This window comes from Diaphorina citri, unplaced genomic scaffold (genome assembly GCF_000475195.1).
Source record: "Diaphorina citri unplaced genomic scaffold, Diaci psyllid genome assembly version 1.1 scaffold370, whole genome shotgun sequence".
Lineage (NCBI taxonomy): Eukaryota > Metazoa > Arthropoda > Insecta > Hemiptera > Psyllidae > Diaphorina > Diaphorina citri.
In genome coordinates, this window is record NW_007377805.1 from 143,543 (window position 1) to 154,316 (window position 10,774).

Consider the following 10,774-nt stretch of genomic DNA (forward strand, 5'->3'; position numbering starts at 1 on the left):
TTCTTCCTTTGTTAGCAGTCGACTAACTAAAATCAGCGGATAGAAAACCGTTGAGGTTTCAGCTCGTCAAACGATTTTATATATAAAAATTAATAAGAGGTTCATAACATCACTTGCGCATACATACATGCTATATCACATAAGCAGCTCTTAAGGACTTATTAAATTTATATTGAGGCATGGTATCATGTATCATATAGTATAATAGACAGAGGATGATTCCTTTTAGTCTCATCCGGAAAAAAGAAAAATAGAGTCTAAAGATCTTCTGACCTAAACCATTTGTATCTATTTCGTTAAAGATGACGTACGACAAAAGAGGCACACTTTTTCTTTTTTTTATATATGTTTTTTTTTTTTTTCGCTGGCGTTAAGAGACTAAAAAGGTTAGGAAGAATAAATAATAACTTTTTATTATTATAGCAGGGAATAATAATTGTTCTGTTACAACAAAACAGGGTGCCTTGCCTTCTGTACCTCAGGTCTCATATTATTTCAACAGGAGTCACAACACCCCCTCTTCTTCTTCTTCTTCTTCTTCTTCTTCTTCTTCTTCTTCTTCTTCTTCTTCTTCTCCTCCTTTTTCTTCTTCTTTTCCTTTCAGCAAAAATTAGACTAGCAACACAAGGTAGGTTCTAATTTCTAAAACTAAATACATGTGATTCAATTTTTTGAAAGTGCATGCTCTGAGTTTCCTGCACCGAGTTCCATTTATTCCATTAAGATTCCAGTAATACCTACCTACCTGGATTCCAGTAGGTTAATATCTGGTTTTTAATGCTTTTAACGGTCTTGCTTTTGCAGGCAAAAAAAAAAAAAAAATCCTCAAAAACCTGAGCTTTTCCATTCAACCACTTTATTTTAATGCGGTCTCAAAGTTAGAAAAGTGCGGGGTTTAAAGTTACTTATGAGGATTTCGTTTTTCACCTCCGCATAACTCTGGTTGAGAATTTTAACAACCACGGCTGTTGCCTCGTTTTCAGAATTTGAGGGAAAGGTGTGAACTTTGGGGACGAACGGGGAATTTTGTTACTTCCTCAGATTCAAAAGTTAGGTTAGCATTAGCACAGAAGATGATTTGAAATTCTCTTCGGGTTACCTTGGAAATTAGACGGAGTTTCCACTCATCTACAACACAGTATTGGTGGATGTGCCAGGTGCCTGTTTACATAATTATTATGCTACCATTCTCTCTCTCTCTCTCTCTCTCTCTCTCTCTCTCTCTCTCTCTCTCCCTCTCTCTCTCTCCCTCTCTCTCTCTCACTCCCTCTCTACCTTCCTATTAAATTATGTCACTCGTCTCTAAAGACCTTAGCAATAGATCAGTTGCGTTTACTTGGGTGATATTTTTCAAAGTCATAGCGCAGGAAAAATGAGGACCAACGGAGTCTTTCTTTTTCTTCTACGACTTCTAAATCCCGAGATAAATCGATTAAAAAAATGCCGGTAAATTGTGAACTTTGACGTCACGGCATACGCTCCCGTAGGCGATGACGTCACATCAAATGTCCCGAGCAAAGCTCCCTCGCAGGCAACGCATTAATGTGTTTGTGCGCATACGTTTCTGCGCAGTTCTTTCTGCTCCTCCGCTAGCGCGCTTGCATAGTGGCGCTACCTAGCGGACAAAAATAGCAACTGCGTTAAGTCTGACGTCACAAATCTTTGAACTTTTTCATTATAAAAATTGAATTTTCGACCTTTTACAGTTGTTTTTTCGGAGTTTTGACCTCAGATTTGGATTTTTCCCAACTTTTTACATAGGAATTGACCATTTATTTATAATTTTTACCCATTTGCAACTCCTCCATTCAATTTGAAGAAGTACCTACTAGTAGTACTAGTATCTTTGACTTAGGTATATGTATATATATTTTTTGACATTCCACAAGTTCATATGAATCCAGAATGGAAATAGAACTCCATTACGAGAGCTTGATAACTGATAAACGAAAACTGCTTGTCGTGATCAAGACGCTCGGCTGGTAATCATGTGCTTGCGGGTTCGTATCACAATTGAGGCATCCCATCCAGATTGTTTATATAGTCAATAATTTGGAGTTTGATTACAATAATAGTAGAGCGTTTTTAAAAAAAAAAAAAAAAAAAAAAAAAAAAAAAAAAAAAAAAAAAAACAGCAAACAGGGAAGTAGAGTCGAATTTGTTTTATCAGTTTATCACAAAAAAAAAAAAGGTTTGTTGCTGAAGTAGGGTGTCGGAAGACCAAAAAGGTTGAGAACCACTGGTAGATGATTAGTAAAATCAATGATGTAATTTTGCATTTTCTAATGATAAATAATGAATATAAATACCTAATTAACGTAATCAATAATATTAATGCCATGCATTTTCTATTCATATCATTGCCAAGACGATTGCATCCTCAGGAATTTAAAATCCAGGAAGTGTTTCCTCTACATTGGTTTTGAAATTTGAAATTCCTGTTCCATTAGAAGTTTTATAATTGATACAAGATTTCATTAGTGACTGAGATTCCCATTTAAAGTTCAATGGAGGATAACAGTTTCGGATATCAAGATAAAGAGAGGGGTGGCAAAGATCAGTGGTGTGGGGTGAGTGTTTCAAAAGGGGAAGCTATAAATATAATCCCATGCTGGTGGTCTTGGAATCCAGGTTGAATTATCACTTAGGTACCTATACAACTATACAATAAACATGTCTACCTAATATGTATTTTCAGGAAAAAAAAGGAATTTCAATTGTGTTAAGCATAAAATGCTTGTCATAAATGCCTTCTCGGCAAAGTCACTACTTTTTTCGGGTTTATCTTGTTTTTGCCTTGGACTCGAACCAACAACCTTCAAATACAGAGTCCACCGTTCTAATCACTACACCACTGAGGCTGTTAGACCTTAGAGAGGAAGGGAAGCTATGTTTCCCTAACTTCTCTTGAAGGATACGCGACTAATTTCAAGATTAAGTGTGGGGTGCAAATGCAAAGATAATGGTTGTTCTATTGAAATAATATCAAATGTGCAAAGTTTGGAAGTTCGTTTTCTCAATCAACATCTTCGCATAATTAAGGTTTGGTATCTCAATGTCGTATCTTCATTAGAGTTCAGCTTTTCAGTTTAGTTATTTCATTAATTTGTAACAAAATATTGCTGTGATACAAAGTAAATACCTTAGCAACCACCCTATTTACCTATAACTGAATAGGTACATAACCTATTCATTCTAGGTCAGTGGTTCTCAAACTTTTTTGCATGGCGCCCCCTTTGGGCATATTCTCATTTTTTCACGCCCCCCCCTACCTTACCCAACCCCTCGGTATATTATTTTTACCTATGAGTTTTACGGAATAACAAAACGAGAATTTGAAACTTTGAGATTTTTTTTTTATATTCAAGTAAGTAGGTTACCTATTTATATATTTATAGGTTTTATGAAATAACAAAACGAACCAACCTCAGTGGCTCTATATTCAAGTAAGTAGGTTACCTATTTATATATTTATAGGTTTTATGAAATAACAAAACGAACCAACCTCAGTGGCTCAAGCATAATCAGAATATTTTTCTATAGGTGTTTGATATACATATGATTACGCTGGACGTATCTCAAGATACTAGAGTTGGAGACTAAGTACCTGGTAGATAATTTTGGTATGAATTTGATTTTTTTATAGGAAAAGCTCGTGCCCCCCCCCCCCTGATTTGTCTCCACGGGACATTAGGGGGTCAGTGAACTGTAGAATTTGCTCAGAAAGGGCCCAAAGAAGAAGAAGAAAAGGAAAGAAAGTCAATCAAACAAAATCATGAATTATTTGTGGTAAAGCAGAGTTTTTTCACAACTTTTGTGGATATCACAGCATTACTAAGTGCCCAATTTGCAATCAATTTCCATAATTCAATAATCTTTTTACTATCTTCAATAGAGTCAGCTCCCATGGCGTAGTGGTCTAAAGGATTTGGTTATCAGGCCATTTTCATAGAGTGTTGGTATAGTATTTTCCTAGTGTTTGTATAGTACTAGTATTGTAAGTATGGTTACAAAATAAAAGTCTACACACTTACCAAATGCTTGTGAATGTGAGGAAATACTTTCTTCAATAAACTGAACAAGATATCCCCATCCAATTGTATCATTTCCTGAAATTGGGAATGAAAAATTTTAGCTAAGCACTGATTTCATACTTGGGTCAAACAATCTGGTTGGATAATTAGGATTTTAGGATAACCTTCGTTTAGGATAACCTTCGTTTAGGATAACCTTCGTTTAAAACTTCGACCGCGCCGGGAATTGAACTATTTACCTTCACACAGGAACATGTCCCACACCCGTAGCAATGTTTCCCAGGGTAACGTACGAACAAACGCACATAGGAACCACTCAGTCATATACATTATGGGATCCAACTGCTGCTTCATCTGGAATTATAACAAACGCACCAGCGCTTACAAGGCAGACGCACTACCAACCCAAGCTAACTAGGCTGGCCGTGGGGACTTTAATTAGACTTTAAAAGGATTCACGGTTGCCTTGTAAGGGCTTGGTCGTGGGTGTGATTCCCACCCGGGACAAGCTTTATTCTAAACACATAAGGTTCGTTCTCGGAACGGCTGGCTCTCTCACCCTGGACTTCTCTGGGGACTTTAATTAGACTTTAAACGGATTCACGGTTGCCTTGTAAGTTGTAAGGGCTTGGTTGTGGGTGTGATTCCCACCCGGGACAAGCTTTATTCTAAACACATAAGGTTCGTTCTCGGAACGGCTGGCTCTCTCACCCTGGACTTCTCTTTGCGAATTCGGGACGATAAAACCTTCGTTTTTACAGTTCCCTCTATCCCTTTTTTCTCCCAAAGTGTACTGGGGACTTTTGTGAGGGTAAAAACTGATTTTACGTGTTAATAGATCAGTTGCGCTTACTTGAGTGATGTTTCAAAGTCATAGTGGCGCTACCTAACGGACAAAAAAAAAACAACTGCGTAAAGTCTGACGTCACGCATATTTGAACTCTTTCATTAGAACGGAAAATAAAAATTGAATTTTCGACCTTTTACAGTTATTTTTTTTGGAGTTCTGACCTCAGATTTGGATTTTTCCCAACTTTTTACATGGGAATGGGAATCGAACATTTATTTATAACTATTAGCTGAATTCCGTCGCTTCGCTCCGGAATCCCGCTAGTTAATCCCGAGGCATGGCCAACCTTGTAGAAAAGGCATGGCCGAACTTGTAGAAAATAATTAAAATACGGTCGCGCTGCGCGCTCCCTATTAGCTGCATATAGTTATCAAACTAAAAACATAAACGAAACTCAAAATGTTGGTCGAGAGCGGAACATTTCTCTCCCGCAGTCTCTGCACTCTGTGACAATCTCACATTATGGATTCTAGGGAACCTAAGCAATAAGTACCTACTAGGAAGCATTGTGGTTCAGAGAAGTCCGCCATGTTTTTGGATTTCAAAAATATCATGACCTTGAGATCATGCTGCAGAAATTTTCCTCTGCTTCTTCTTCTTCTCCTTCCTCGACGTCGTCTTCTTCTTCTTCTTCTTCTTCTTATTCTTCTTCGTGTGCTCTATAATGTCAGAATATATCAGTTTCTTATTATTATCATAGTCATAGATCAGATTCTTCTTCGTGTGCTCTATAATGTCAGAATATATCAGTTTCTTATTATTATCATAGTCATAGATCAGTTTCTCCTATTTTATCCTAAATATATACAGCCCCTTGTGTAACTGACTCACTCACTCACTCACTCATACTAATTCTAACCCACTTCTAGATGAGCTAGGCTACCTATAACATAGATATCTAGGAGCAAGTCACTCTTTTATTTTGTCTTTGATGAACACTTATTTTGTAGAAAAAGAACTACCCACATCAGCTTCAGCTTCTCTGCAAATTAATATCAAAAAAAATTTGGACCGATTGCAATACTTTCATTACTAGTATAGCTCCGCTATACTGTAGTAATAGAAAGTAAAAATCTTAACTTTTTAATTTTGTAGCTTTGTAATTTTATTAGTAACCAACCTATAGTTACGGTGTGTAGGTAGATAGATACTAATTTTGGAGGTATGTACAATGTACATGGAGTCTGAGTGTTACCTATATTCATTGAATAGGTAACACGTACATATTCAGGTAGGTAATGAAGAATATAGGTAATAAGCAAGTCATCATAATCATGATGGAAATGAACTTGAATTCTAACATTTCAGACATTGATGTGAATATCCTAATGGAGGAGGAACATAAGATTGATACCTAGTAAGTTGAAACGCAAATACACTTACTATGGTAAATTATACCTTCTTTGTAAATTAGAAGGAGGAGGAGGAAGAAGAAAATCAGCATCAGAAGGGAAAAAGAAAAAGAAGAAGGAGGAGGAGGAGGAGAAGGAGGAGGAGAAGGAGAAGGAGAAGGAGGAGGAGAAGAAGAAGAAGAAGAGGAGGAGGAGAAAGAGGAGGAGAAGAAGAAGTAGTGCGAGACTTCATAATCGCGAGATAGGGAATGGAGAAAAAATATTGTGGAATTTTATTATGAATGTTTTATGTCGAAGAAAGTAAGTTACCGTCTCTTCTCCTACCTCCTTCTTTGTTGGCGACCTGGGAATACCCACAAAGTAATAAGAGGAAACTAACATAAATTACTAATCATGATAGTGAAAAAATATCAGCAGCCATTTTTTCCTCTTTGATTTTTTTCAGTTTTTTCGGTGGAAAAACCTGAGTAGCTGATCCCCACAACCTGATATGCCAACCTATTCCACTGATTATGCCAACCTATTCCACTAATTATGCCAATCTATTCCACTGATTATGCCAACCTATTCCACTAATTATGCCAACCTATTCCACTAATTATGCCAACCTATTCCACTAATTATGCCAAATTAGTTATAACCGGATTTCTTTTTTTTTCCGCTGAAATCGCAGTCTGAATGCGCACTTCTGAGAAAAATACCATGGGAAAACCATGCTGTTGTTTATTTAAGATAGATTATAGGTTTATTTGATTCAAGATAGGTTCTAAACTTCTAAATAGCAAAGTTTGAGTGCGAAGGGTAAAAATCTTAACTTTTTGTCTCAGGTGTGACACTTCGGGGTGAAAATTTTTCACAAAGAGAACGTGAACTCCGGAGAAAATTTTCAATCTGTCGGCCCCACTTTTCCAGACGTAAAAAAGAAGAAGGGAAAAAGAAACGCAGCACAATCAGGTTTTCCTGAAAAAAAGTAGACATTAATGTGAAAATTGAGCGATGAAACAACGTACGATAGGAGGGAGAAATGAAGAAGCGAGGGAAAAATGAAAATTATGGATGGAAAATAAATTATCCCTCGCGAAGAAAAACAGAAAGTTTAAACGAAAAAAAAGAGGATCAAGAAGGAGAGGAGAAGAAGAAGGAAGAGGAATAAGAGGACAGACAAGGGAATGAGGAGGAGAAGGATGAGGAAAAAAATGAAAATTATAGATGGAAAATAAATTATCCCTCGCGAAGAAAAACAGAAAGTTTAAACGAAAGAAAAGAGGATCAAGAAGGAGAGGAGAAGAAGAAGGAAGAGGAATAAGAGGACAGACAAGGGAATGAGGAGGAGAAGGATGAGGAAAAAAGATGGTGGAGAGGGGAGAGTGAAGATAAAGGCAGAAGTAAAAAGAAGAGAGGGAGGAAGAGGAGCAGGAACCAGGAACGGAACCAGAAATAGGAAGGGAAAGAGAAGAAGGAGAAAGAGAAGAAGGAGAAAAAGACGGAAAGGATGAAGACTGATGAGCAGAAGGAAAAAAGAAGGAAGAGGGAACCAGAAATAGAAAGGGAAAGAGAAGAAGGAGAAAGAGAAGAAGGAGAAAAAGACGGAAAGGATGAAGACTGATGAGCAGAAGGAAAAAAGAAGGAAGAGGAGGAGGAGGAAGAAGAAAATCAGCAACAGAAGGGAAGAAGAAGAAGGAGGAGGAGGAGGAGGAGGAGAAGGAGGAGGAGGAGGAAGAAGAAGAAAATCAGCATCAGAAGGGAAGAAGAAGAAGGAGGAGGAGGAGAAGGAGGAGGAGGAGAAGGAGGAGGAGAAGGAGGAGGAGAAGAAGAAGTAGTGCGAGACTTCATAATCGCGATATAGGGAATGGAGAAAAAATATTGTGGAATTTTATTATGAATGTTTTATGTCGAAGAAAGTAAGTTACCGTCTCTTCTCCTACCTCATCGAGACCCCTTATTCCACATCCATACTTCTTATTCCACATCCAGACCCCTTATTTCACATCCATACATCTTATTCCCCATCTAGACTCACCTCTTTCTCCACATCCCACATCCTGTTTCTATATGTTAGATAGATATACCTAGGTGTAGGTAATCTGCTCAACGGAGTCAGGGTCGCAAAGTAACTTACTATTCCTACTCTTACGTCTCTTACTATATTTATAGGCACTTAACGAACGATGCAGAGGGAATATGAGTTATGAGTATGATTGTCCAAAGGTCAGTTTTTACTTTCCTTATCCTATAGGAAGGAAAGTGATGTATATTTATTTGGACTCTTTATTACGAAAAACGAATGTTTCCACGTTATTCAGCAGTTCAGCACCTAAAACTACACCGATCTGATATGTCATGCCCTTTGTTGCTGGTGAAAAATCAAATCATCAAATCAATCAAAAAATCAAATCAAACGAAGTTTTTCTTAGAAGTCAATAGGTATTGACTTGGGAAAAACACCTTTGTATATCTATTATTATGTCCAATAAATAAATAATTGAATTGAAATCTCAAGTTCTTTGTGGTAAAGCGGAGATTTTTCACAACTTTTGTGGCTATAACATTACGAAGTGCCTCCTTTGCAATCAATTTCAATGTTTCAATAATCTTTTTAAACTAGGTAATGTCACCACAGGTCGCTACTCGAATCAAGTAGCTACTCAATTGTTCTCACGAGGCTGAGTGCACCCCGAACTCCAAGCACAGAGCCGGAAAAAACCTCGGCCCCTCCGGGAATCGAACCCGGACCTCCTGCGTGCAAGCCTAGTATGATACCCATCGGCCAAGGAGGTTGCTACTGGTGAAAAATCTGTCACATCCCGTACTTACGACTCACCTAAAATAGCAAGTTATTATGCATTGGTAATGTCGCCACTAGTCGCTACTCGAATCAAGTAGCTACTCAATTGTTCTCACGAGGCTGAGTGCACCCCGAACTCCAAGCACAGAGCCGGAAAAAAACCTCGGCCCCTCCGGGAATCGAACCCGGACATCCTGCGTGCAAGCCTAGTGTGATACCCACTCGGCCAAGGAGGTTGCTACTGGTGAAAAATCTGTCACATCCCGTACTTACGACTCACCTAAAATAGCAAGTTAGTATGCGATTCTTGCATGAAATTTATTTCCAATCACTCCACCCCACTCCATTTAGATAGACCGATCGTCAGTGGCCAGCATAAAGTTGCGCACGTGTGAATGTTGCACGAGGTAAAGCAAGTTCATAGGGAGGAGTCGTGCAACCCGCAATTTGCAGATCTCTCTTGTAACCACAATGTCAAGGTGATCTGGCTTAGACCGCGGAGATAAGGTCACCTGTTATAAACCACTTGTTGTAATGTAGAATCACTTGGTGTTAGTGCGAGGCTGGACGTGTAACAGATCGCGGATCAAAACAGATCGATCAACGGTGATTGAAATAAGTTCTAATAAAAGTTTTTGCAAGTGAATTTTTTGAAAAACTAAAAATACCAGATAGGTATTAAATAGGTACATGCTTTTATTCCCTATTTATTTGTATCAGAAGTCCAGTGCTTATTAGCTAAAAATGTACCTATTACAGAATATTCTTCTATGGCCATCCAAAGTGTGATGCAAAGGCATCTTAATTCTAAATGTCCCTACCTTACCTACCTAGTTTTAGGTCGATTGTCCCTGTAAAATTTACTCAAAACTCTCAAAAGGTATTAATTTTAAGGCAATGGGCTAAAAATGAACAAAAAAGTAACAAGATTGGACCAAAGCCTCCCTAGCATAAAAACCAGTAGAGATCTCAAGGTAATAAAGGCATGTAATAATGTAAAAAAAAATCCATGTAAAAATGGATTGTTTAGTTTGACAGATAAAAATCCCACATGGAAATTATTTGACCAATAAAAGTGTACGGATAAACGCCTATCACCTGCCTCGGTGGTGTAGTGGTCAAGGTGCTCGCCTGGTGAACAGGAGGGCGTGGGTTCAATCCCAGCCAAGGTATGTAATTTTGACAATAATTTAACTACAGCAAACTTATGGTGGAGAAATTGACCTGTAAGGCCTATTTCAGTTGCAGCTCAGGGGATCCTAAAACTGATAGGTACTGGATATGGATAATGGCTTACCTTATTTTATAGTTGACTAGGGTTCTTAGTTGGGGATTATTATTTACACCGACTCGAATTTCGCCTCACTCGTAGGCTTTTTCAAGGTATATCTTCTTCTTCAAGGCTTCATTCCTATATTCAAGGCTTCAATCAATAAAATAAGGTAAAGCCATTATCTAATTTGGGTGTCTAATATGAATCTAATTAATAATAACTGGATATGGATACCTACTATAGTACTATAGTAGTAACAGTAATAATTGTGCTTTATTAGGTATTAAATTTTGACATATCATGACAATTACAAGATTAAATTGTGACAGCACTCAGCACTACCACTAGTCCACCCAACCCCCCCCATGTAGGTATTCAATAATAATCATTTATCATTAAATTGTATAAGTTCAGTAACTACCAGTACCTATACTTAATACAATACTACCTAATACTCGTAGCAGGGCCGTATCGCCCCCC

At 37.9% G+C, this 10,774-nt stretch overlaps 1 protein-coding gene and 1 long non-coding RNA gene across 2 annotated transcripts in view; both read left to right on the forward strand.

The window, feature by feature from the left end:
* LOC103508134 (serine/threonine-protein kinase PRP4 homolog) overlaps window positions 1-10,774 on the forward strand; it is a gene marked incomplete in the record, with an annotated part of 37,063 nt that overhangs the window by 19,594 nt on the left and 6,695 nt on the right.
* Window positions 9,515-10,148, forward strand: LOC113466964. Its single transcript, XR_003391198.1, has 2 exons — window positions 9,515-9,707; window positions 10,052-10,148. It is a non-coding gene; the product is annotated as an uncharacterized LOC113466964 (long non-coding RNA).